Genomic DNA, 24,181 nt, shown 5'->3' on the forward strand with positions numbered 1-24,181 from the left:
TCTCTTTTTTAACTTGCAATTTTATTTTTTATAGAATATATTTCATAAATGCAAAATTCTCAAAAAATTCAGAATTTTTTTAAATAATCAAATTGTAGAAAATGTTCATAATTACGAAATTTTCTTGCTATTTTCAAAAATATTTGGAACATGAAAATAGTTTCCCATTCTTCCAAAAACTTTTATTATTTTTCAAAATGGTCGAGATTTCTAAGAAAATGGCAATTTAAAAAATGCTCCAAATTCGAAAAATATTCTTGTGTTAGTTAAATTTTCACAATGGAAATAATATTAAAATATTCATATTTTTGAAAAAATGTTATGAATTTCCAACACATGTTCCCATTCTAAAAAATAGTTCACAAATTCACATGTTTTTATAAAAAAGTTGGTGTATTCAAAAAATGTTTATATGTTTTAAAAGGTGTTCTTGTTTCCAAAATAAAATCACGTTTTTTTGAAAGTGTACATAATTTACAAAAAAACTATTCAGAATTTTTAAAAGGTTCATGTTTCCGGCAATATTCAGAAAATACATACCTTAAAATCTCCTCAATAGAAAGGAGAAGCAGATTGAATAATTCATGGGCCTTTTCTGGCGTACGATAATGTCACAAAATTCTTAGCTGCCCTCGATCAATGAATGGAAAAGTAGCAGATTGATTACTTCACACCCGGCAAAACCGAGAACCTAAATATCCCTTTTTCACATGCACACAGGGTCTTGCTTGCACATATAATTCTCACAAACTTTAAATGTATACTAATTTTTCTCCCGTTGCATCGCACGGACATATGTGCTAGTCTTGATTAAAGACTCCTCCAGAAACCCTGTGGGAAAAATGGAGGGAATAGAGTAGGATATGCTGGTAAAACTCCTTCAAAACCAGTGGGAAAATAAGGAGAAAATGATCCAACATATAATGATTATTGACTCTGTTAACTCAATATGAAGTAATTCCACTTAGAAGTCAATAAATATGTCATATATACCTCCCTAAAAACCCCGATGGGGAAAACGGACATTATGACATATGACCTTGTGTTGATATTACCTCATTAAAAACCTTTATGAGAATCTATATAGTAAACTCATGAAGAAAAAAAGAGTATAATATGATGCATTGAGCAGGAACAATTCAGGAAGATACTCCCCCTGATTTCTTGCAAATTCCGAAGTCGTCATATACCAATTCCATTAACACATTTCTGGGACATAGGTAGAGACATGGTGAACAAATAAGTCGCATCGATTTGACTTGCAAGATATGCAATATAGTGATATTGCTTATTATTTAACCTGTTTGCATCCGGGCAACACAAGAAAAATTATCGTTGAGATAATGGTTGGTGGATGTAGCCATGAGGTCTATTTCGAAGACTCTTCATGAGAGAGCTACCACACCTAATAGGAACACTAAGCTTGTCTATGATCTGACATAGTGGAGATCTGATCGATGTATCCAATGATATTGGTGTTCACATTTTTGTGAAACTGAAAAATCAGGACAAGATTTTTGATGCCTTGGAGATATCGAAAGATATTCTTGAGTACCAACCAATTTGTTTGGTGGATCCAATGACATTATGGAACGTTGAGTCCCAATATCTCATTTCCATCTTCTCATGGTCTAAATAGATCTTTCTCTATGTCTAGAGAATGAACTACCATGGGAGTTATGAATGGATAAGATTTGTCCACAATGAATTTCTCCAATATATTTTGGATATAGACAACATAGTATACCATAATGTATGAATGAAGGTGCTCAATTTGTAGTAATGAGCGGTATTTTGGTTTATCCAAATCCTTCATTTTAAACTCCGTCATTTAGATGATTACACGTGTCATCATTGCAGACACACAAACATGGATAATCATCATTGTAGGAGTAATCCTTGTGAATAAGGAACTCACTACGTCGGTTGTACCAAATGTACCGACAACAATAAGCCATATCGTGACTTATTGATTTTACACAATGTATGTTGCGTTTTGTATTTCGATTCAGAATTGAGATTCCATCGGGAATCAATCATATATATCTGAATCTAGTGATCCACATGGATATGTAATCACTACATCTATCAACTGCAGAGATAGATGATTTTGTACTGCCAATGATATAAGTTATGGGAAAGAGATTCCACCTCTGGAGAATAGTTGGGTATCTGCGTGAACCCTTGTGCTACAATACTTGCTCTTTGTTTCACCACCTTGTTGTTCTCAATTCCGTTTCTAGAAGAAAACTGGTGTAGGTATTGCTTATGAATACCTTCCCATTATTGAGCAAGATCATTTCTACCTAGATTATACCCTTTGCTTGAGTTCAGTCCGAGTGTTGTTCACACTTTGCCATGGCCATGGTCTTTGGATCTGAATCACTTGAAATGTTTTTTAATCTAGTTGAGAAATGTATGTCGACAATTGTAGACTTCCGGTTATATGTTTCTCCAGAATCTATATATCAATATATAGTTGATGGAAATATCGTTACCCATGGTGGCTGCTCGCGATTTCCCAATGCAATTGAGTTGGGCATTCCGATGCCCCGGTCATTGTGTGCACTATGACCTAGGTTGGTGGAGGGTGTATACTACCCATTAGGTGTCTGTCAACGTGAAGTTGACTTGCATTTACTGATTCAAAAACCTTGATATCCTTGCTTGCGAGAAGCTGAATCCTGATGTATTTTTGCCATACATCTCCCCCTGTTGCATTGAATGGGGAGTGGAGTGGATTTTGCTGGTACCTCCACTCTTTCAGGCATACTTTTGCAGGATTGTAGGATTGTGTGACACCTTTATACCCAGTAAATGAATCTGGCAGGATATTTGCAGTGTGTTGCAAATCTTCTGAACGCATGGTTCAGATCTTTGAGTATGTGGATTTGAGGCAGAAATGTGTTCAACATTCCACTAATTTCCTGGAATTCTTTATGGTACTTGAAATCTCCCCCTAATGCCTGGATATGTTCCTCGTTGAATCAACATACTGACCTCGAATAACTCCCCATGCGAGGGGCTTGAGGTATTGACGGAAATACAGTTATTCCTCACATAGATCCCAACTATATGTTTAGGGGCCAATGATGTATGCCGGGTGGTGATATCGGTATGCAACCGAATTACCGCAGATAGGAAATACTTGGTAGATATCCACATATCAAAGATAGAGGGGAATAATATTATGCAGTTCTTCATGAGCGTGTAAAACCGCATGACTCCAATGTAAAGTTGGTAAGTTGCAATTCCAAAGTAAAGATAATGCAATGAGCTTAACTCTTTGGATAGGATTCTACCAAGCCATTTTGAGTGTACACATTAGGACAAACTGTTAAACTTCAATCCAAAGGCCATAGAGAAGATCCTCAAGGAGAATTCTGCAGTGTTATCCATTCGATTTGCTTAAAATCATTGTCAGGATAATGAGCCAATGGTTTCGTGTGAATAAAGCACACGCTTAAGACCATCATGTAGATATGTCTTTTAGAACCATGGAATACTTGAATAGTCTACTCAATGGTTGGGAAGATCCACTTACCTCGACTTGATGCATTCAAGGAGTCTGAGTGGTTCAGCGTAGACTTTAAGGTGTGCGAGCCTTAAAATTAGCTTCCCTGTGTCACTTGTAGTGCACATAAAATCCAAATATTATTAGAATTTAGCATCATAATAATCATAAACTATTGGAATTGCTGATAGTTTCGGTTTCAACCCAATGTCTCGACGACCAAGGCGAGTATGCCAAGTTTGTCATGTACAGGACACTCTGGAAAACTATCTCGTACACAACATGTGCTACGGGTTGTGTCGTATGTGTAGTACAATCCAGATGATACACAGAGAATGTGCTTACCATATCGGTTGCATATGGTAAGGAGAAGTTATTTCTCTTTATTGTCATCATAAGTTTCACTATGGAAACTATTTTGATGGATACCTCTATAGTTTATTAGTAGGGTACGAGTTAAATCTGGGAAGCAATAAAGAATCCCGACGTTACTCGAGTACCCACAGGGATAGTAAATATGACTTGATTTGAGCCAACAAATACCTCATCACGTTTAGCGATTTAAATATCTCCTTTCTCTCAATGAGAGTGGAAACATTGGACTTCCCCGAGTATAAAGTTTGTGGTGCATATGTCCACAAGGCACATATCATTTTTCATCGGATTGACTCCCGTAGAAATCTATATATAGACATGAAGATTCTCAATATGAAAATCACTGTCAGATATATAGAATACATACAAATGTATTTTTATCAAAGTGTTGATATAGTATATTGTGATATACAATATATGATGACAACAATAATCATGTTCTTATTATAACATCATAAATGGACATAAATAAATAGATCGCCAAGGAGACTAAGGGACTAAATGTATAGTCTCCAAACATGTCGGTTGATGCATATTCAACCATCATGCTCTCCATGCTCATAGGGTCTCGTGACAACTTGATGGTGTCAGGTTGAGGGTTTGAAGTGAGTTTCAAACCATTACCCTTGAGGTCCTTTGCGTCCCGGTGGCGTGGCTTGGATTGCACGTGCTATCCCATGGGATGCAAGACTGATCTTGATGTCCATGACACGCTTAAGTAGGTTGTGGGCATTGAGGGCAAGAGCCTCAAATTGTTAGCCATCGATTACTTATAGGGGCAAGCCAGAGATAATTAATTTACAATAAGTAAATTAAAAATCATCATGGTTTTGTGATAAGAATGCAAAAATTTGACTCAAGTGTATAACTTGAAAATGCTCAACCTCAATTGTGGGAACATAACACATTGAAGATCATACATATCTCACAGTAATAGAGATAGTCTGCACATGGGCGGTAGATCCAACTCATTACCTTGTGTTTTCCTAATATAATGAGGGAGATGTTATTGTCAAAAATTTACAAGTTTGTTGTGCGGGAGAAATCAATCTCGACCTCTATTACATGTTCATGAAGAATGGCAATGTGGTAAACACATAGAACATATCATCTTCGGTGAAAAATCGGTAATTTATTTATATTACAGATTGTGTAATATAAATACATCTTAATGTTGCAAAATTGATAAATTTCAAGAAGGTGGCTCGAAATCATTAGTGTGAATCTCAAATTGTTAAGGATGATACCTTGAATTTTGCATATGTATATGCAAGAAATTGACAATCTCAATTGCAAATAGACGTATTATTCTTGACACGTGTTTAACATGGAAATAGATACATCATAAAAATATTCCGGAATACTGCGTACTCAACAGAGAAACAATACTATAAAGGTACTGAATATACTTTGAAGAGATTTAAAATCTCAATTGCAAATAGACGTAATTAATCTCGACACGTGCCAAACATGAAAATAGATTACATCAATTTAGGATCAGGAATACATCGGTACTCAACAGAAAACAGTACTAAAATAGTTGTACTGAATTTAACAATCTAAACAGGAATAAAACTACTGCTTGAACTAGTGTTATTTGCTCACATATTGAACTAGTACTAATGCATCGATCAAGCAAATACTCCATGGGTGCCCAGCGACCACACATGGGCTCCAGGCGACGTAGGGCAGTCCGGCGCTGGTCAAAGGAGTGGATAAGGAGAGCCAACAGAAGGAAAAAAAAAATCCCAGCGATTCATCCCCAAACTCCCGATAGCACCGAGACGGACATCGCCATGGCCGCATCACAGGCGACGGGAGGAGCTCCCACCGCGCCTGTCCTCGTCGGAGGATCCTCCGGGAAGTGGAGTGCCTGGCGCGACGCCGTTGGAGACGACATTCACGAGCCCAAGCGCGGTCGGGCTCCACGCGCCGGCACGGCGGCCTCGGCCGCGACCGCTTGAAGGCGAAGCCGACGGCAGGCTGGAAAGGGTGGCCGGCGTCAGGGACGGTAGGCGCGGTGCTCCGGCATCAATAACCCCGTGGTTGGAGGAGCCAGAGGCCAGCGTGTCGCGGGCGGCGACCTCGACGACCGCGGGGGTCGGAGATGGCAGCGGCGGTGGCGCGGCTTCCTCCACGACCGGCTCGGTCCTGACGTCGAAGTTGTACTGATGCAGGGGGCATACGACCCAGCCGTGTACCGAGCACTAAAATGGCGGCGGCGGCGCGGCCAGCGCCGGGTCATCCTCGAGCCTTGGTGCTGCCGGACCGGCGAGAAGCCAGGCGGGCACATCGGGCTACAGAGGCGCAGGTGGCTGCACAGGCTGGTTCGACGGCCCGTGCCGTTCCGGTGGTGGCGACGAAGATCCTGGTGGCGCTGGTTTCGACCTCCACGCCGGAAACGGCAAAGGTCGCGCACACGACGGTGGAAGCGGCGATGTCCGCCCACACCGTGGCGACAGTGACGTGCGATGAAGCGGCGGCGACGGCCGGCGTCGCGAGCCAGGCGAAGAAGAAAAAATACAGGAAATCATGCATTTTTTCCTTCTCACCTTTTGCCTGTTCTTCCGCTTCTTCTCGTCGGAATCGCTCTCGCGAGCAGTGCTGATAACCTGTTGCAAGTTGATTGTAAAGGAACGAGAGAGACAACCATCGGAGACAAATGAATCGAAGTAGTATCTCTTATTGATGTTGGATTGTACACATATATACATGGTGAACAGTCACCTCGGAGGTCTCTCTCTCTCTCAAAAAAAAAAAAAAAACAGTTACCTCGGAGGGATACGTCGGTGAGCGTTGCTACACGGACGACATTTCACGCACGATACATAGACGACACTGCATATCCCACCATTCATGCATCAGACCAAAGTGCACAAAGCTGTTGGATTAGGCATCGTGCATGTATCGTCCCAGTATTTGTCGTCTATGAAGTAGTTTCGTACGTCGGTTCCTAGAGGTGTCTTTTCAGGGAGCAACCGTCGGAGATGGTTTCCATAAAATGTGGGACACCATGTGCGGCAGGAGCGGGGATTTTCCTAATAACCGTCAAGATTATTATTTTAACACATACTACCTCTATAAACTAATATAATATAAGAGCGTTTAAAACAATAAAGTAGTATTCTAAACGCTCTTATATTAGTTTACAGAGGGAGTACATACAACAGTGATCAAATGTGTTGGCACCCCATCCAGCGACTCAAGTGGACAGGTGGCGACGGCTGATCTGCCTTGTCACGGAAGCGTGGTGGATTCGGTTTCTTGCTGGCAGGAAGACTTTGTTTTAAGTGTGTTTTTAGTCTTTGTCCCGTTCAGGAAGACGAGACGGCGCTGTCTATCTGAAAATGAAATAAGGTTCTTTCCATTTAACCCTTGTTCTGATGGTGCGTCTAGCATCGTTGGAGGGTTTGTGAAGATATGTGTACGACTGATCTTGAAGGATTCGTTCGGTGGTATTTGTTCGTCTAAGTTCACGTGTCTACAGATTAGATCCTTTTGATCTACTGCATTTCCCTACAGTGGCAGTTGTGTGATGGTTCTATGGGTCTTAGCATGACAATTTTTGATTGCTAAGAGCATCTCCAATAGATGGTCCATATAGGATTTGTTCGGTGGTATTTGTTCGTTTAAGTTCACGTGTCTACAGATTAGATCCTTTTGATCTACTGCATTTCTCTATAGTGGCAGTTGTGTGATGGTTCTATGGGTCTTAGCATGACAATTTTTGATTGCTAAGAGCATCTTCAATAGATGGTCCATATTTTGGTCATGTAAACCGGTGATGTAAAATTTTACATCACCAAAAAGTGCTTTTTACATCTTCGAAAAAAGGCAACTCCAACAGATGGCCCAAAATGAAGAAAACTGCGCGGATGCTGTTCAACCATTGTACAACGCACATATTGCAAAAGACATCTAAAAACAACATAAAAAAATTATACATGTCCACAATATCAAATTATTACATAGTTCTTCAAATGCATGAGATCAAATGTAACACAAATGCAACACAAATACAACACAGTTTTGCACAATACGCCATAGTTTTCCACAAACAAATAATGAATCTATGCGGCTCTTTCGCTATACCATTTCCAATGCTCTTCCATCAAATCTTTCTAGAGTTGATCATGCACATCGGTGTCTCTAATCTCGATGTACACCTTCATGAAACGTCTGATCCGCTCTTCTTTTGACATGGGGTTAACACGAATGCCATCAACTGATAGAAGTTGTAATCTAAATTTTTCCACGCTCGTTCTCAATGATCATGTTATGCATGATCACACAAGCGGTCATGATGTACCAAAGGATCTTTTGATCCCAGAATCTATATGGTCCTCGCACAATAGCAAATTGAGATTGCAAAATCCCCAAATCCCTCTCAACATCTTTTCTAGCGGCCGCTTGTGCATCGTGAAAGATGAGTTCTTTCTTGCCTTCGGTTTTTGCAACCAGCTTGACAAATGTACTCCACCTCGGGTAGATCCCATTTACAAGATAGTACCCATAGTTGTATGTGCGATCATTTGCTTTGAAGGTCACCGGTGGTGCTTCTCCATTTGCTAACTTGGCAAACAAAGGTGACCGGTCGAGCACATTGATGTCGTTGCAAGATCCAGGCATACCAAAATATGCAGGCCAAATCCATGTTTCATGATCGACAACTGCCTCAAGAATGATAGTGGCATCCTTCCCACGACCCTTCAATTGTCCATGCCATGCTTTTGGGCAGTTCTTCCATTTCCAATGCATGCATTCCACAGACCCGAGCATACTTGGAAACCCTCGAGCTTTGTTCATCTCCAAAAGCCTCTGAGTGTTCTGAGTGATACATCTCTAACATATCTATAATTTATGAAGTATTCATGCCATGTTTACAACAAATTTATATGGTTTTGGTATGATTTGATTAGAGCTAACCCGGACTGACGCTATTTTCAGCAGAACTATCGTGGTGTCGTTTTTTGTGCAGAAATAATAGTTCTCGGAATGGGCTAAAAGTTTATGGTGATTTTTATGGACAAAAGGAGACCCCCGAAGCACCGGAGCTAGGCCAGAAGAGTCCTGAGGAGGCCACAAGCCTCTAGGGTGCGCCCTGGGGGGGCCTGAGGGCTTGTGGGCCCCTCCCCCCTGACTTGTTTCCAACGCCAAAAATTCTTATAAATATAGAAACCTCTGAAAAGAACCCTAGATTGGAAGTTTCGCCACCGCAAGCCTCTGTAGCCACGAAAAACCAACCGGGAGCCCGTTTCGGCACCCCGCTGGAGGAGGAAATCATCACCGGAGGCCTTCTTCATTAACCCGGCGGTCTCCATGACGAGGAGGGAGTAGCTATGCGTTTGATCTCTCTCTCTCTCTCTCTCTCTCTCTCTCTCTCTCTCTCTCTTGCTCTTGAATTGGCACGATCTTGATGTACTGCGAGCTTTGTTACTATAATTGGATCATATAGTGTTTCTTTGCCTCTACCTTCTTGTGATGAATTGAGTCTTGCTCTTTGAGGTTTCATCATGTTGGATCGAGTATTGGATTTGAGAACACTTGATGTATGTCTTGCGATGGGATATCGGTGGTGACAATGGGATGTTCTATTGATTCACTTGATGTATATTTTGGCACTTAACTCGCGGGTTCCCGATGTGACATTGGGGTAATCTATGCATAGGGGTTGATGCACGTTTTTGTCATACGTTCTCTGATAGAAACTTTGGGGTGATTCTTTGTTGCATGTTGAGGGATTGTTATGTGATCCCATTATGTTATCATTGTTGAGAGAATTTGCACTAGTGAAAGTATGAACCCTAGGCCTTGTTTTCAAGCATTGCAATATCGTTTTTGCTCACTTTTGTTACTAGGCACCTTGCTGTTTTTATATTTTCAGATTACAAAAACCTATATCTACTATCCATATTACACTTGTATCATCATCTCTTCGCCGAACTAGTGCACCTATACAATTTACCATTGTATTGGGTGTGTTGGGGACACAAGAGACTCTTTGTTATTTGGTTGCAGGGTTTTTTGAGAGAGACCATCTTCATCCTACGCCTCACACGGATTGATAAACCTTAGGTCATCTACTTGAGGGAAAATTGCTACTTTCCTACAAAACTCTACGCTTGGAGGCCCAACACGAGTCTACAAGAAGAAGGTTGTGTAGTAGACATCAAGCTATTTTCTGGCGCCGTTGCCAGGGAGGTGAGTGATTTTAAGGTATATCTTTAGATCTTGCAATTGAATCTTTTACTTTCTTGTTTTATCACTAGTTTAGTCTATAAAAAGAAAACTTCCAAAAAAAAGGAATTGAGGTTGCCTCATATGCTTCATATTTTTAATGTCTTTCATGATGATGGAAAGGAAAATTGTGCCAAAGTGTTAGAAGAAGAAGTCAATAAAATGTTTGGAACTAAATCTTTGAATGATGAGCATGATTGAAATGTTATTGGTATGAATTCTTTGAATATCCATGATGCTAATGATATGCAAAGCCACAAGCTTGGGGATGCTATGTTTGATGAGGGTAATATTTTTAGTCCCCCAAGTTTTGATGAGCAAATTTACTATGATGAAAGAATGCCTCCTATTTATGATGATTATATTGATAAAAGTGGATTTGGAGAGGTCATGACTTTATTTAATGATGATTCCACTATTTCGGAAGAGGCTCCAATTGATTATGAGAACAAAGTTGCTATCTATCATGATTATTGTGATGACATGTATGCTATAAATAATAATTATAACCATGAAACTTGTCATCATGATTTTAATTTTCAATTGGACTATGCCTCACATGATAGTTATTTTATTGAGTTTGCTCCCACCACTATCGATGATAATAAGTTTGCTTATATGGAGAGTAATAAATTTTTTATGCTTATGAATCATGAAAAGAATGCTTTATGTGATAGTTATATTGTTGAATTCATTCATGATGCTACTGAAAATTATTATGAGAGGGGAAGATATGCTTATATACATCACAATAATATCAGGTTTCCTTTCTGTGTGTTGAAAGTTTTGAAGTCATGCTTGTTTTGCCTTCCTATGATAGTTGATTCTTGTTCCCATAATTGTTTGCTCACAAAATCCCTATGCATAGGAAGTGGGTTATAATTAAATGTGCTAGTCATATGGTTCATGATGCTCTATTTGTGTTTCAATTCTTTACTTCTTTGTGAGCATCATTGAAATCATCATGCCTAGCTAAAAGGCATTAAAGAAAAGTGCTTGTTGGGAGACAACCCAATACTTATACCTACTGTTTTTGTGTGTTAACATGATTAAGCTACTGTAGTAATCATGCTTTATAGTTTTTTTTCAATAAAGTACCAAGTAAAGCCTTTGGGATAGTGTGGATGATAGTTGACTTGATTCTGTGCAAAAACATAAACTTTTGCTTCCAGTAACAAAATTGTTTAAATTCACTAGAACATGATAAAATTCTGATTTTTTACACATGATTGTTATACAAATTGCCTACGTTGTCCTAATCTTTCAGAATTGTTGGAGTAACAAAAGTATGGTTGTTGTTCAGATCATTATAGATTGTTCTGTTTTTGACATATTCTGTTCTCAATGCATAGTTTGCTTATTTTCTAGTTTCTATGGCTTATATTGCTCAATATAAATTGTAGCAATGATATGGTACAGTAGACATTGTGTGAGAACAATTATGAATCTTATCTTAACAATACCAAAGTGAATGATTTGTATTTATTATACTAACCCATCCCACGAATTTCCATTAAGTTTTGCGTGATTGAAGTTTTCAAGTTTTGGGTGAGATGTCGATATGAGAAGAATAAGGAGTAGCAAGACCCTAAGCTTTGGGATGCCCAAGGCACCCCAAGGTAATATTCAAGGAATAGCCAAGCAACCAAGCTTGGGGATGCCCCGGAAGGCATCCCCTCTTTCGTCTCCAACAATATCGGTAACCTCACTTGGAGGTATATTTTTATTCATCACATGAGTTTTGCTTGGAGCGTCATTTTATTTTGTTTAGATTTGCTTGCTGATATTTATAATATTTTTTGTATCTTTTACTTCAATAAAAATGTCAAGTATAGCCTTTACAATGCTTATTTTGCAAGTCTATATGTTGCTGTTTTGAAAACAAAATTTTTTCTATCATTGTCTGAATTCTTCTTGAAAGTCATAACGTGATAAAATATTGAAATTTTTACACAATGAGCTACAACAAATTTTATACAGTTTGGTAATTTTTTAGAATTTTTGGATTTAGGGAAGTATGATTCCTCTTGCATTCTTTACAGACTGTTCTGTTTAGACAAATTGCTGTTATGTTTGCATTGCTTGCATATGTTTGCTTGTTTACTGATTCTATTTGAGGATACGAGTGTTAAATATGCGGAGGCATTTAGTATGCAATGTTAAATAATAATTTTAGCGATTTGATACAATAGAGAATGATAAGGTTTTGCATTGATTTATACTAACTTATCTCACGAGTTCTTGTTGAGTTTTGTGTGGATGAAGTTTTTGAGATTTACGGAAACTGTGATATTAAAAGAATTAAGGAGACACAAAAGCTCAAGCTTGGGGATGCCTAAGGCATCCTGAGATAATATTTCAAGAAGTCTCAAGCATCTAAGCTTGGGATGCCCGGTTGGCATCCCACCTTTCTTCTTCGACAATGATCAGTCAGTTTTGGTTGAGCCTAAGTTTTTGCTTCTTCACATGATATGTACTATCCTTGGAATGCCATTTTATTTTGTTTTTCTTGCTATTTAAATAAAATACTTAAGATCTGAAATTTTTAAATGAGAGAGAGTCTTCACATAGCTACTTAATTATTTGAGTACTCATTGATCTTCACTCATATCATTTGGAGTAGTTTGTCATTTACTCTCGTGCTTCACTTATATCTTTTTGAGAGTCTTATAAATATTATGGCAATTTTTTAGGTTACGAATTTAGTCCTAATATGATGGGTATTCAAGAGGGATATAATAAAAACTTTCATAAAGAGCATTGAATATATGAGAAGTTTGATTCCTTGCATTTGTTTTGAGATATAAATATGGTGATATTAGAGTCATGCTAGGGAGTCATTGTGGATTGATAGAAATACTTGTGTTAAACTTTGTGATTGCCGTAGAATGCACATATGGTGAACCATTATGTGATGAAGTCGGAGCATGATTTATTTTTTGATTGTCATCCTTTGTGTGGAGGTCGGGAGCGCGTGATGGTTAACTCCTACCAACCTCTCTCCTAGGAGCATGCGTATTAGTACTTTGTTTAGATGGCTAATAAACTTTTGTAATAAGTATGTGAGTTCTTTATGACTAATGTTGAGTCCATGGATTATACACACTCTCACCCTTCCACCATTGCTAGCCTCTCTAGTACGGCGCAACTTTTGCCGGTGCATTAAACCTACCATATACCCTTCCTCAAAACAGCCACCATACATACCTATTATGTCATTTCCATAGCCATTCCAAGATATATTGCCATGCAACTTCCATCGTCATTGTCATATTGCTTTGCATGATCATGTAGTTGGCATAGTATTTGTGGCTTGGCCACCATTCATATTTTTTATACATGTCACTCTTGATCATTGCACATCCCGGTACACCGCCGGAGGCATTCACATAGAGTCATATCTTTTGGTCTAGTATCGAGTTGTAATTCTTGAGGTGTAAGTAAATAAAAGTGTGATGATCATCATTATTAGAGCATTGTCCCATGTGAGGAAAGGATGATGGAAGCTATGATTCCCTCACAAGTTGGGATGAGTCTTTAAAAAATTAAAAGAGCCCAAAGAGCCCAAAATAAAAAAAAGAGGCCAAATATCCCAAATAAAAAAGAGAAAATAAAAAAATGAGAGAAAAAGAGAGAAGGGACAATGTTACTATCCTTTTACCACACTTGTGCTTCAAAGTAGAACCATGTTCTTCATGATAGAGAGTCTCCTGTTTTGTCACTTTCATATACTAGTGGGAATTTTTCACTATAGAACTTGGCTTGTATATTCCAATAATGGGCTTCCTCAAATTGCCCTAGGTCTTCATGAGCAAGCAAGTTGGATGCACACCCACTTAGTTTTCTTTTGAGCTTTCATACACTTATAGCTCTAGTCCATCCATTGCATGACAATCCCTACTCACTTGCATCGATATCAATTGATGGGCATCTCCATAGCCCATTAATTTGCCTAGTTGATGTGAGACTTTCTCCTTTTTGTCTCCTCCACCATATTCTATTGCACCTATAGTGCTATATCCATGGCTCACGCTCATGTATCGCATGAAAGTTGAAAAAGCTTGAGAACATTAAAAGTATGAAACAATTGCTTGGCTTGTCATCGGGGTTGTGCATGATGAACTATTTTGTGTGATGAAGATAGAGCATAGCCAGACTATATGATTTTGTAGGGATAACTTTCTTTGGCCATGTTATTTTGAGAAGACATGATTGTTTCATTAGTATTCTTGAAGTATTATTGTTTTTATGTCAATATTAAACTTTTGTTTTGAATCTTATGGATCTGAACATTCATGCCACAATAAAGAAGATTACATTGATAAATATATTAGAGCATCTCCAGCCGTTGGCTCCCAGGGGGCGCGTAAAATCGCCGCCTAGGGGCGAGCCAGCGCCAAAATCAGCATGGGGGCGAGCGGGTTCCCAGCCGCCGGCCCCAGGGTCGCCCCCAGATGCGGGTATTTTTTTAAAAATGAAATTCGGCAAAGTTAGGCAAATTGGACAAAATATTTGGCTGAGTTCGGCAAACTGGACATATATTCGACATATTCGACATTACATAAGTTATTAAAAAAACACAACTAAGGGGCGAAGAAGTCGCCGATGTCGCTGCCATCCTCGTCGTCAGCCTTCTCCTCGACGCGGCCGCCCTTGCTGGACCCCTGCCCGGCGTCACCCTGGCGGACCGGTGGCAGTGGTGCGTCATCGTCGCTGTCGTCGAGGACGACGACGCCTCCCTCATCGTGGCCACGGTGCCGAGCGGCGAACTGCTCATAGGCACGGCACTGGCGCGCCAGCTCTGTGCGTGCCCAGTCTTCACGTGCCCACTTCAGGGCCGCCACGCCATCGAGCTCCTCCTTGACGCCGCCGGCGAGCCGGGGCTCCGTCTTCATGGCGGCGAGCCCCGGCTCCGTCTTTGGCTTGACGTAGCGCGGAGGAGCCAAGGAGGAGGCACATCTGCCGCCCTCGTTTATGACGATGCCGGCGCTGCGGGTGCGCCGGCCGAGCGGCGTCTTTGCTGCGGGCTCGGCCTTGACGCCGAACACCGCCGACGAGCCGGAGGAATAGGAAGAGGAGCGGGAGGAGGATTGAGAGGAGGAAGATGAGGAGGAGCCGAACCTCCTGGGCATCCATTGCCCACCGCTCCGGCGGGGGGAGGGGGTGGGGGCGGCCGCCGCGGCATGGTATGCCAACGGCGGGTCATTGGCGCCCTCGAGGTACTAGAGTACCTCATGGAGGGTGCGGCCGGGGGCGCACCACCATAGGTGGCGCCCCTCGCTGTTCTTGGTGCCCCCCACCACCGGCGCCCCGTTGGTGGACGCCAGCCGCTGCGCCTGCTGGCGCTAGAAGTACGTCGCCCATGACGCGTGGTTGTCGGCGGTGTACTGGGGGAGGGCGTGCTGCTCCTCCGTCAGGGACGCTCGCACGTGGTCGACCTCGGCGACGAAGATGGCGGGGCACGCGTCGATGTCCGGCACCGGGGAGATGGGGACGCCCCCGTTGCTAAGCCTCTACCCCGTCGGCCCGACGCGCATCTGCGGTGGCACCGGGATGTTCGCCTCGAAGAAGAGGTACACCTCCTACTCGTGGAGCGAGTGGCGGCCGAAGCCGTTGGCCGCCGCCGCGTTGCCGGGGAATCGCTCGACCATCGGTTTGGGCTTGGGCAGAGAGGAAAGGGAAGGAACGTCGGCGGACGGGGAGAGAGGTCGAGCTCGACGGCGGCTGGTGTGGCCAGAGGCGAGGGGGAGGCGCTGGTTTTATAGCCCCACGCCGTGTGTACGCATGGCGGGAGGGGAGGCGTCTCCGCGCCGCCCATGACACGCCACCCGTGAGGAATCAATGGCAAGGCTAACCGGCGGTAGCCTTGCCATTGGTTCCCCGCGGGAAACAGAGGCGTTACGAGGGAAGACGAGGCGCGTGTGTAATGCCCCGTATGTAACTTTCCATATTTGTAACTCCAACTCTTGCCATTTCCGGCTATGTGATATGATATTTCCTTTGTGGTTTGGTTTTGTCTTTCGTTTTGCATTTTTTTCATGTCATGCATTTCATCTCATGTCATCATGTGCATCTCATTTGCATTCGTGTTCGTCTCATGCATCCGGTCATTTTCCCCTTTGTCCGTTTCGCGATCCGACACTCCCACATGCACCCGTTGCACCCCTCTAATCTCATTTCATGAGCGGGAGAAAAACGTTCTCGGAATGGGTCAAGATTTTTCTAGTGGCTTTGGTACATCACCGGTAGGCCGCCTGTCAAATTTCATTCCATTTGGAGGTCGTTTGATGCCCCAACGGTTAATAGGGTAACCGCAAAAGCCTCTATTTCATTGCAGCCCAACACCCCTACAAAACAGCCCACTAGCCCATATAAACCCCCTCCATGCTCTCCGTCATTGGGTCACAATCGTGTGGGCGAAAACCGTACCTCATTTGGACTCTCCTAACTCCTCCAATCTATAAATAGACCCTCTCCCCCGATTTTTGCGGATGGAACCCTAGCCTCGCTCCCCTCACGCCGCCGGACGAAAACCACGCCGCCGGACGTGTTCACCGGCCATGTCTCCTCCACCAATCGGGCGTCACCACGTCTTCGACCCCGCCGCCTCAGCCTACCGCGCACCGCCACGCGCCTGCGCCCACTTCGCCGCCACCCGCGCAGGCCCACCGGGGCCCGAGCGAGGCCCTCTCCGCCCATCCGTCCCTGCCGCCCGACGACTCGCACCGCTGAGTCAATGCCGCCTCCCCACCGGCGCGCCTCCGCTACTCCGCCTTCCTCCGCCGCCGCGCCTCGCCGCCTGCTCGCCGCCGCCTCACCGTCGCCCGCACCGCGCCGCCGCTTCGCCGCTTGAGCTCCGGCGACCCCTTTCAACTTCGTCCGCCGCACCTCCTCATCTCCGGCCCCGCCTCAGGTTGCATGCCCACAAACCCTAGATCCGGATAAGGTTGACCTCGTTTTTTTCCAGAGTCTCCAATATTTTTGTTCCCTCTGCATCATGTCATAACTCCATGTCCGTAGCTCCGAATCTTGCATATGATATATCGAAATGTTCGTCTCGTGATGCTCTTAGTGTTAGCACCATTTGCATGCATGTTACTGTCCGTATTGATGCCATTATCCTCGTTGCAAAAGTGCTATATGATGTTGTTTGCTGGAATTCAACATAACTTGCTGATTTGTCATTTTCATTGCATTTTGTGTTGCATCCTATGAGTATGATGACTACATATTTTAGTAGCATAATCATGCCTTCTTTACTGTGGTGCAATCCATATATTTTGATATGCCCTATAGTAAGTTCATCAAGCTTTTGAAGTGGACTACTTGCTGTTAATGTTCTGTCAATGCTGAATCTGTAATATCATGTTGCTATGTTTGCTTGATGCTACCAATTAATCCATGCATAATCTGGAGATGCTTAGTTGACATGTTTTGTTTTCCATGTCACGCTCTATCATTTAGTGCCATTTGATGCCTTATATATGTCCTGTAGCATATGTTTTCATTGCCATGAACATGCCTAGATGATGTTCTAGTTTTCTGTTAACTTCATGATGCCATGTTGTGAGCTTGTTATTAATTGATCCATGCCTCTTTTGGAGATGCTCTAGTTACATGATTTGAAGTATGCTACGAGTATGCTATTAAAATGCGATGGTTGTTAATTTTGGACATCATATGCCTCTGTTCTATGCTTGCAAACATGCTATCATAATGTTGCTGTTTTACACTTGCTGAAACTGTTTCAACATTTAATCTTGTCATGTTGGTTCCCACTAATTCATGAGTCACATGTATATTATGCCTTCATGTTATTTGCTCTTTATTATGTGTACTTTAATGCCATATGCTTTGTTGTCTTGTTGGAATGCTTTAGCATAGTTTCATGATGCCCCCTAAGTGCTATGATGCTGTTAATCACAGTTTTGCATCATTCTTGTTTTGCTTGTGATTTGAAAACCGTGCATCCGTTTCCGGTGATCCTTATATCGATTTCGACCGAAATCACTCACTCTTTCCAGCGGCATACTTGGTTTGCCAGGTTTATGCCTTGATCATCTTTTCCCTTCCGGAGTACCCATATGCATTGCACATCATATCTTGCATTCCATGCCATGTCTTGCATCATGTTGCTTGTGAATTGCACCGTGATTGGTTGTTGTTACATTGCCTGTGTTCTTGCTTTGGGTAGAGCCGGGACACAAGTTTGCGAACGAGGAACCTATTGAGTATGCTAACGAGGAGCAAGCTTTCAACAACTCTGAGAACTTTGCAGGCAAGATGACCATTACCCTCGATATCACTTCTATCTTTGCTTGCTAGTTGTTCGTTCTATCGCTCTGTCACGCTTCCTACCACTTTGTTTACCATGCCTCCCATATTGCCATGTCAAGCCTCTAACCCACCTTCCTAGCAAATCGTTGTTTGGCTATGTTACCGCTTTTTCTCAGCCCCCCCTCTTATAGCGTTGTTAGTTGCAGGTGAAGTTGAAGATTGCTCCATGTCGGAACATGAACATGTTGGGATATCACAATATCTCTTATTTTTAATTAATGCATCTATATACTTGGTAAAGGGTGGAAGGCTCGGCCTTATGCCTGGTGTTTTGTTCCACTCTTGCCGCCCTAGTGTCCGTCATACCGGTGTTATGTTCCTTGATTTTGCGTTCCTTACGCGGTTGGGGTTATGGGACCCACTTGACAGTTTGCCTTGAATAAAACTCCTCCAGCAAGGCCCAACCATGGTTTTAACATTTTCCTACCTACTACCTATACTTTTCCCTTGGGTTCTGGAGACTCAAGGGCCATCTTTATTTAACCCCCCCGGGCCAGTGTTCCTCTGAGTGTTGGTCCGAACCGAGTAGACTGCGGGGCCACCTCGGGGAAACTTGAGGGTTGGTTTTACTCGTAGGATGTCTCATCCGGTGTGCCCTTAGAACGAGATATGTGCAGCTCCTATCGGGATTTGTCGGCACAGCCATGCAGTCTTGCTGGTCTTGTTTTACCATTGCCGAAATGTCTTGTAACCGGGATTCCGAGACTGATCGGGTCTTTCTGGGAGAAGGAATATCCTTCGTTGATCGTGGGATCTTGTGATGGGCTAAGTTGGGACACCCCTGCAGGGTATAAACTTTTGAGAGCCGTGCCCGCGGTTATGTGGCAGATGGGAATTTGTTAATATCCGGTTGTAGAGAACTTGACACTTGACTTATTTAAAATGCATCAACCATGTGTGTAGCTGTGATGGTCTCTTTTAGGCGGAGTCCGGGAAGTGAACACGGTTTGAGTTATGATTGAACATAAGTAGTTTCAGGATCATTTTTTGATCACTTCTAGCTTTAAGATTGTTGCGTAGTTTCTCTTCTTACTCTTGTACTCGTATGTTAGCCACCATTTTTGCTTAGTGCTTGCTGCAACTCCACCTCATTACCACATCCTACCCATAAGTTTAAATAGTCTTGATCTCGCGGGTTTTGAGATTGTTGAGTCCTCGTGACTCACAGATACTACCAAAACAGTTGTAGGTGCCGATGATACCAGTGCAGGTGATGCTACCGTACTCAAGTGGGAGTTCGACGAGGACTTGGTCGTTACTATGTTTCATTTCCTGATGATCAGTAGTGGAGCCCAGTTGGGACGATCGGGGATCTAGCATTTGGGGTTATCTTCTTTTCATTTGGATTTGTCCGTAGTCGGACTATGTGTGTACTCTGAATGATGTATGAATTATTTGTTCATGGTGTGAAGTGGCAATTGTAATCCAACTATTTATCTATCCTTGTTCTTGTACATGGGATTGTGTGAAGATGACTCTTCTTGCGACAAAACCAGAATGCGGTTATGCCTCTAAGTCTGCCTCGACACATGTGAGATATAACCGCATCGTGGGCGTGACAAGTTGGTAATCAGAGCCATCCCCGACTTAGGAGCCCCCCTGCTTGATTGAATCGCTGACGTTGTTGAGTCTAGAACAAAAATGTTTTGAGTCTTAGGATTATATATATATCAGAGAGTAGGATTCTTTTTACTCCTCAGTCCTTCGTCGCTCTGGTGAGGCGTAGATGTTTTGAATTTCCTCTCCTCAAATTTCACGAAATTGTTTTAGGATCACACGGGTATCTTGGGATCGTTCCGATATTCTTGTGACGAGAACATTGTTCTTGGTGCCTCCTGACATTTAGGGGTTGTGGCAGTGTCTCGGGGAGTTGAGCTCCAAGGTGTTGTCATCACAATTATATCGTCGCAGTTCTGGAATACCTGAGTTTCGCCGACATCGAAGATCTCCTTTATGCAGTTGTTGGTGAGATAACCTCGACGCCACCCAGTACTGGGGCGGGTGTTCGGGAGTATTGCCATAGCTCGTACGCCGGATGCTTTTCAAAGGTTGAGGTACACGATTTTCGGAGTTTTCTTGGCTATGTGTTGATGGATGGATACAACTGGATGTAGGGATTGTTAGTTTGGGTGAGATATATTGCTTCCCCTGTATCCCCAACACCAAATTGCATAACCAGAAAGTTTTGGGAGTTTTTAGGTGGGAATTCAAGTATCTCGTAGGATATCTTTCCAACAGACACATGATACGATATGGGGTCTACCATATGTTTGTTCCGGCTTATTCTGCAAGCCAATCCTTTGTTTTGTTTTATTTGTGGTATTCGAGTTGCTTCGATGTCAAGTGTTGATCCATACCTTCCCTAAATGGTGTTCTCATATTTCTATGAGAGTACTAATCCTTTTATTCATGCCGAATGGTCATGCCAATTCTTTTATAACCGGCATGCTTCTCTCCAGGCTAATACTATCATTTTTTTTGAATATAAACAGTAGGGTAAAACCCCACTACAACTTTTATTAAATTATCAGGGCATAAGAGTATTGTCTCAAGGGCTTGAGGTAAGCCCCTAAAGAAAAAGAAAAAAATAGAAAGAAAGAAAACAACAAAAAAGAGAGAAACTACTAAAAAACCTACCCTATCCCTGTATTTACAAGATTGATTCTAACCAAACTGAAAATTGAGGCAGTAATTTATTCTTCATCCTGAATTTCAATAGCTTGAGTTCCTCCAGATATATGTGCTTCCACCCTTGAAAAGAGGGGTTAATATGCTCAAAGATTTTGTTGTTTCTAGATATCCAGATAGCCCAAGAACCCAGGATAATAATCTCCATGAAGAAAGGAAGGTGCAGTTTGTCTTTAAGGTCTTGAAATGCTTCCAACACTGATAAATTCCTGTCTCTGTTTGGGCAGATGTAGTCCCAACATTGAGCTGCAAAGGGGCAGCTCCAAAATAGATGATGCAGAGTCTCCTCCTGCTGACAATCCCTAACAGCACAATTATAATCCTCGAGCTCAAAATTCTTTCTTCTTAGCAGGTTTCTAGTGTTGACTCTATCATGCAGCAGTTGCTAGAAGAAAATTTTGTGTTTTGGTTGACATGAGCTCTTCCAAATCCAACTGAAATGAGGTGGAGTTGGCTTATATCCAATTAACACCTTATAAGCTTTGATTGAAGAGTATGTTTCATTACCCTATATATAGCTCCATGTGTCTTTCAACTGCAGATAGTCTGAGTTTCTTAATGAGATGCAAATATCTTCCATTTCGAGAAATTCCTCATAAGCTTGAGTTGTCAATGGCATGTGAAATAAGTCTTGGAGATACTCAATATGGATTACTTGGTTTACAGTGATAGAAGTATCTCTGGCAAAAGTGATGAGGTGGTGAAATTTATGTTTCAAGATGAAATCATGCCAGCAGTCATCCCAAAACAGAGCAGTAAGACCATCTCCCACATTACATCTAGCAATTGCTTTGTAAGGATCAATGAGAGCTAAATTAGATTTCCACCAAAATGAGCCCTCCCTACTTTCTCCTGGTAGGTTTCCATTACTGTAGTATGTCTCCCAAATTAGATTTACCCAAGCAATATCATGTTTGTTAAAAAACTTATGAAGGTTTTTCATGAGCAAGGTCTTGTTGTGTGTAAATATATCCATGACACCTAAACCTCCTTGACTCTTGGGTCTACACACAATTTTCCAGGCCACTAGTCCAGGTCTCTTATCCTCCAAATCAGGGCTCCTCCACAGACAATGTCTCAAATATTTCATGATCTGTTGTTTTATTGTGACAGGAACATCCAGGCAACACATGAAGAAAATAGTTAAAGATGCAAGGACTGATTTTACCAAGAGCAATCTTCCTGCTCGAGTCATGAATGTAGAAAGTCCAGCAAGTCTTTTTGCAATTCTTTGCACTAGTGGCAGGCATTGTTCCACAGTGGGTTTAAAAATTCCCAGAGGCAATCCCAAGTATGTGAAAGGGAAGTGACCTCTAGAGCATTGCAATGTATTTGTGAAGATATCAACTCTTTCTTCTGCAATGTTGATGGGCACCATGATTGATTTACCATAATTTACCTTTAAACCAATGGAAGAAGCAAAAGTATTGAGAAGTGACTTAAGACAAATGAGCTCTCTGGCATTATCTTTCATGAGGACCAGTGTGTCATCGGCATACTGCACTATTGGGAAGTCAGGGCAAGAATTTATGTGTAGGGGAGGATTTATAATTCCCAGACTCATAGCCTTATTAAGGATGGACTGAAGAAGATTAGCTGCTAGAACAAAAATCAAAGGTGAATAAGGATCACCTTGTCTGACCCCTCTTTTGCAATAAAATTTCTTCCCAGGGACTCCATTAAGCATTACAGTAGAAGATGCAGATGTGAAAATCAGATTCATCCATGAGATCCACTTCTCCCCAAAGCCTTTTGCTCTGAATATATCAATGATTGCCTGATGTTCAATAGTATCAAAAGCTTTTTCAAAATCTAGCTTGATCACTAGCATCTCCTCTCTTGATTTGTGACACTGATATATATTCATAAGCCCAGCCAAGACAATCTTGTATCATCCTATTCTTTAAAAAACCATACTGATTGATATGAACCATTTGTAGGATCACTTTCTGAAGTCTGTTGGCTAGCAGTTTGGTGATGATTTTCATAATTCCATTTAGCAAAGAAATAGGTCTGAAATCATTAGGTGTGAGGGGTACATCCTTTTTTGGAATTAAGGTGATGAAGGAGGTGTTGATGCTCTCAAGATTCACAGTGCCAGCATGAAAAGCCATGATGAGTGCAGTAGTATCCTCCTTAATAATGTCCCAGCAAGCTTTACTGAATTCATTGATGAAGCCATCTGGACTTGGAGATTTATCAGTTGGCAAGTTTTTCACTACATCATCAATCTCTTCCTGTGTGAAAGGCCTCTCCAGATCTTAGAAAGTTTGAGGATCAATTCTGTTCTCATATAAGTCATGCAGGTCAAAGTGCATATTGTGCCCATTGGACTGTCCAAGTCTTTTTTTAAAAGCCTCCCAAAGTATAGCAGCTTTACCCTCATGGTCAGTGACTTCCATCTGATCCTCATTCACCAGCATTGCAACCTTATTGTGTCTATGATTTATTGAAGCCTTAGTGTGAAAGAATTTAGTGTTCTCATCACCAAACTTGACTCTTTTAATTTTCCCCTTTATTTCCAGTAAATCTTCTGATTATTAAGCATAACCAGCAAATATTCTTTTAACAAAATCCTGCAATTTGCTTCAAACAGGTTTAGATCTCTATATTCCTCAATCATGTCCCAAAGAAAGATGCAAGCATTTAGCTCATCAATTTGCTTTTTCAAACAAGAAATGATCTTGGCCCACAGTTTGAGTGCTCTTCTCAAAATTTTAAATTTGGCATTAATCCTCTTGGCAGGATCAGTGAAACCCACTGGAATATTCCAAGCAGCCTAAACTATTTCCTTAAATGAGCTGTGCTTCAGCCAGTAATTTTCAAACCTGAAAACCTTAGACTTGGGAATACTTGTTCCAGTTTTGATCATACAAGGGATGTGATCAGAGATTGGTTTGGCTAGAGGAAGTGCAGTAGAATCAGGGAAAGATGTCATCCAAGCAGCGGATGTAAAAATCCAGTCTAGCTTTTCCAGAAGTGGGTTATCTTGCATGTTACTCCAACTAAACTATCTACCTTTTAAGGGCA

Source organism: Triticum dicoccoides, chromosome 6B (genome assembly GCF_002162155.2).
Source record: "Triticum dicoccoides isolate Atlit2015 ecotype Zavitan chromosome 6B, WEW_v2.0, whole genome shotgun sequence".
Lineage (NCBI taxonomy): Eukaryota > Viridiplantae > Streptophyta > Magnoliopsida > Poales > Poaceae > Triticum > Triticum dicoccoides.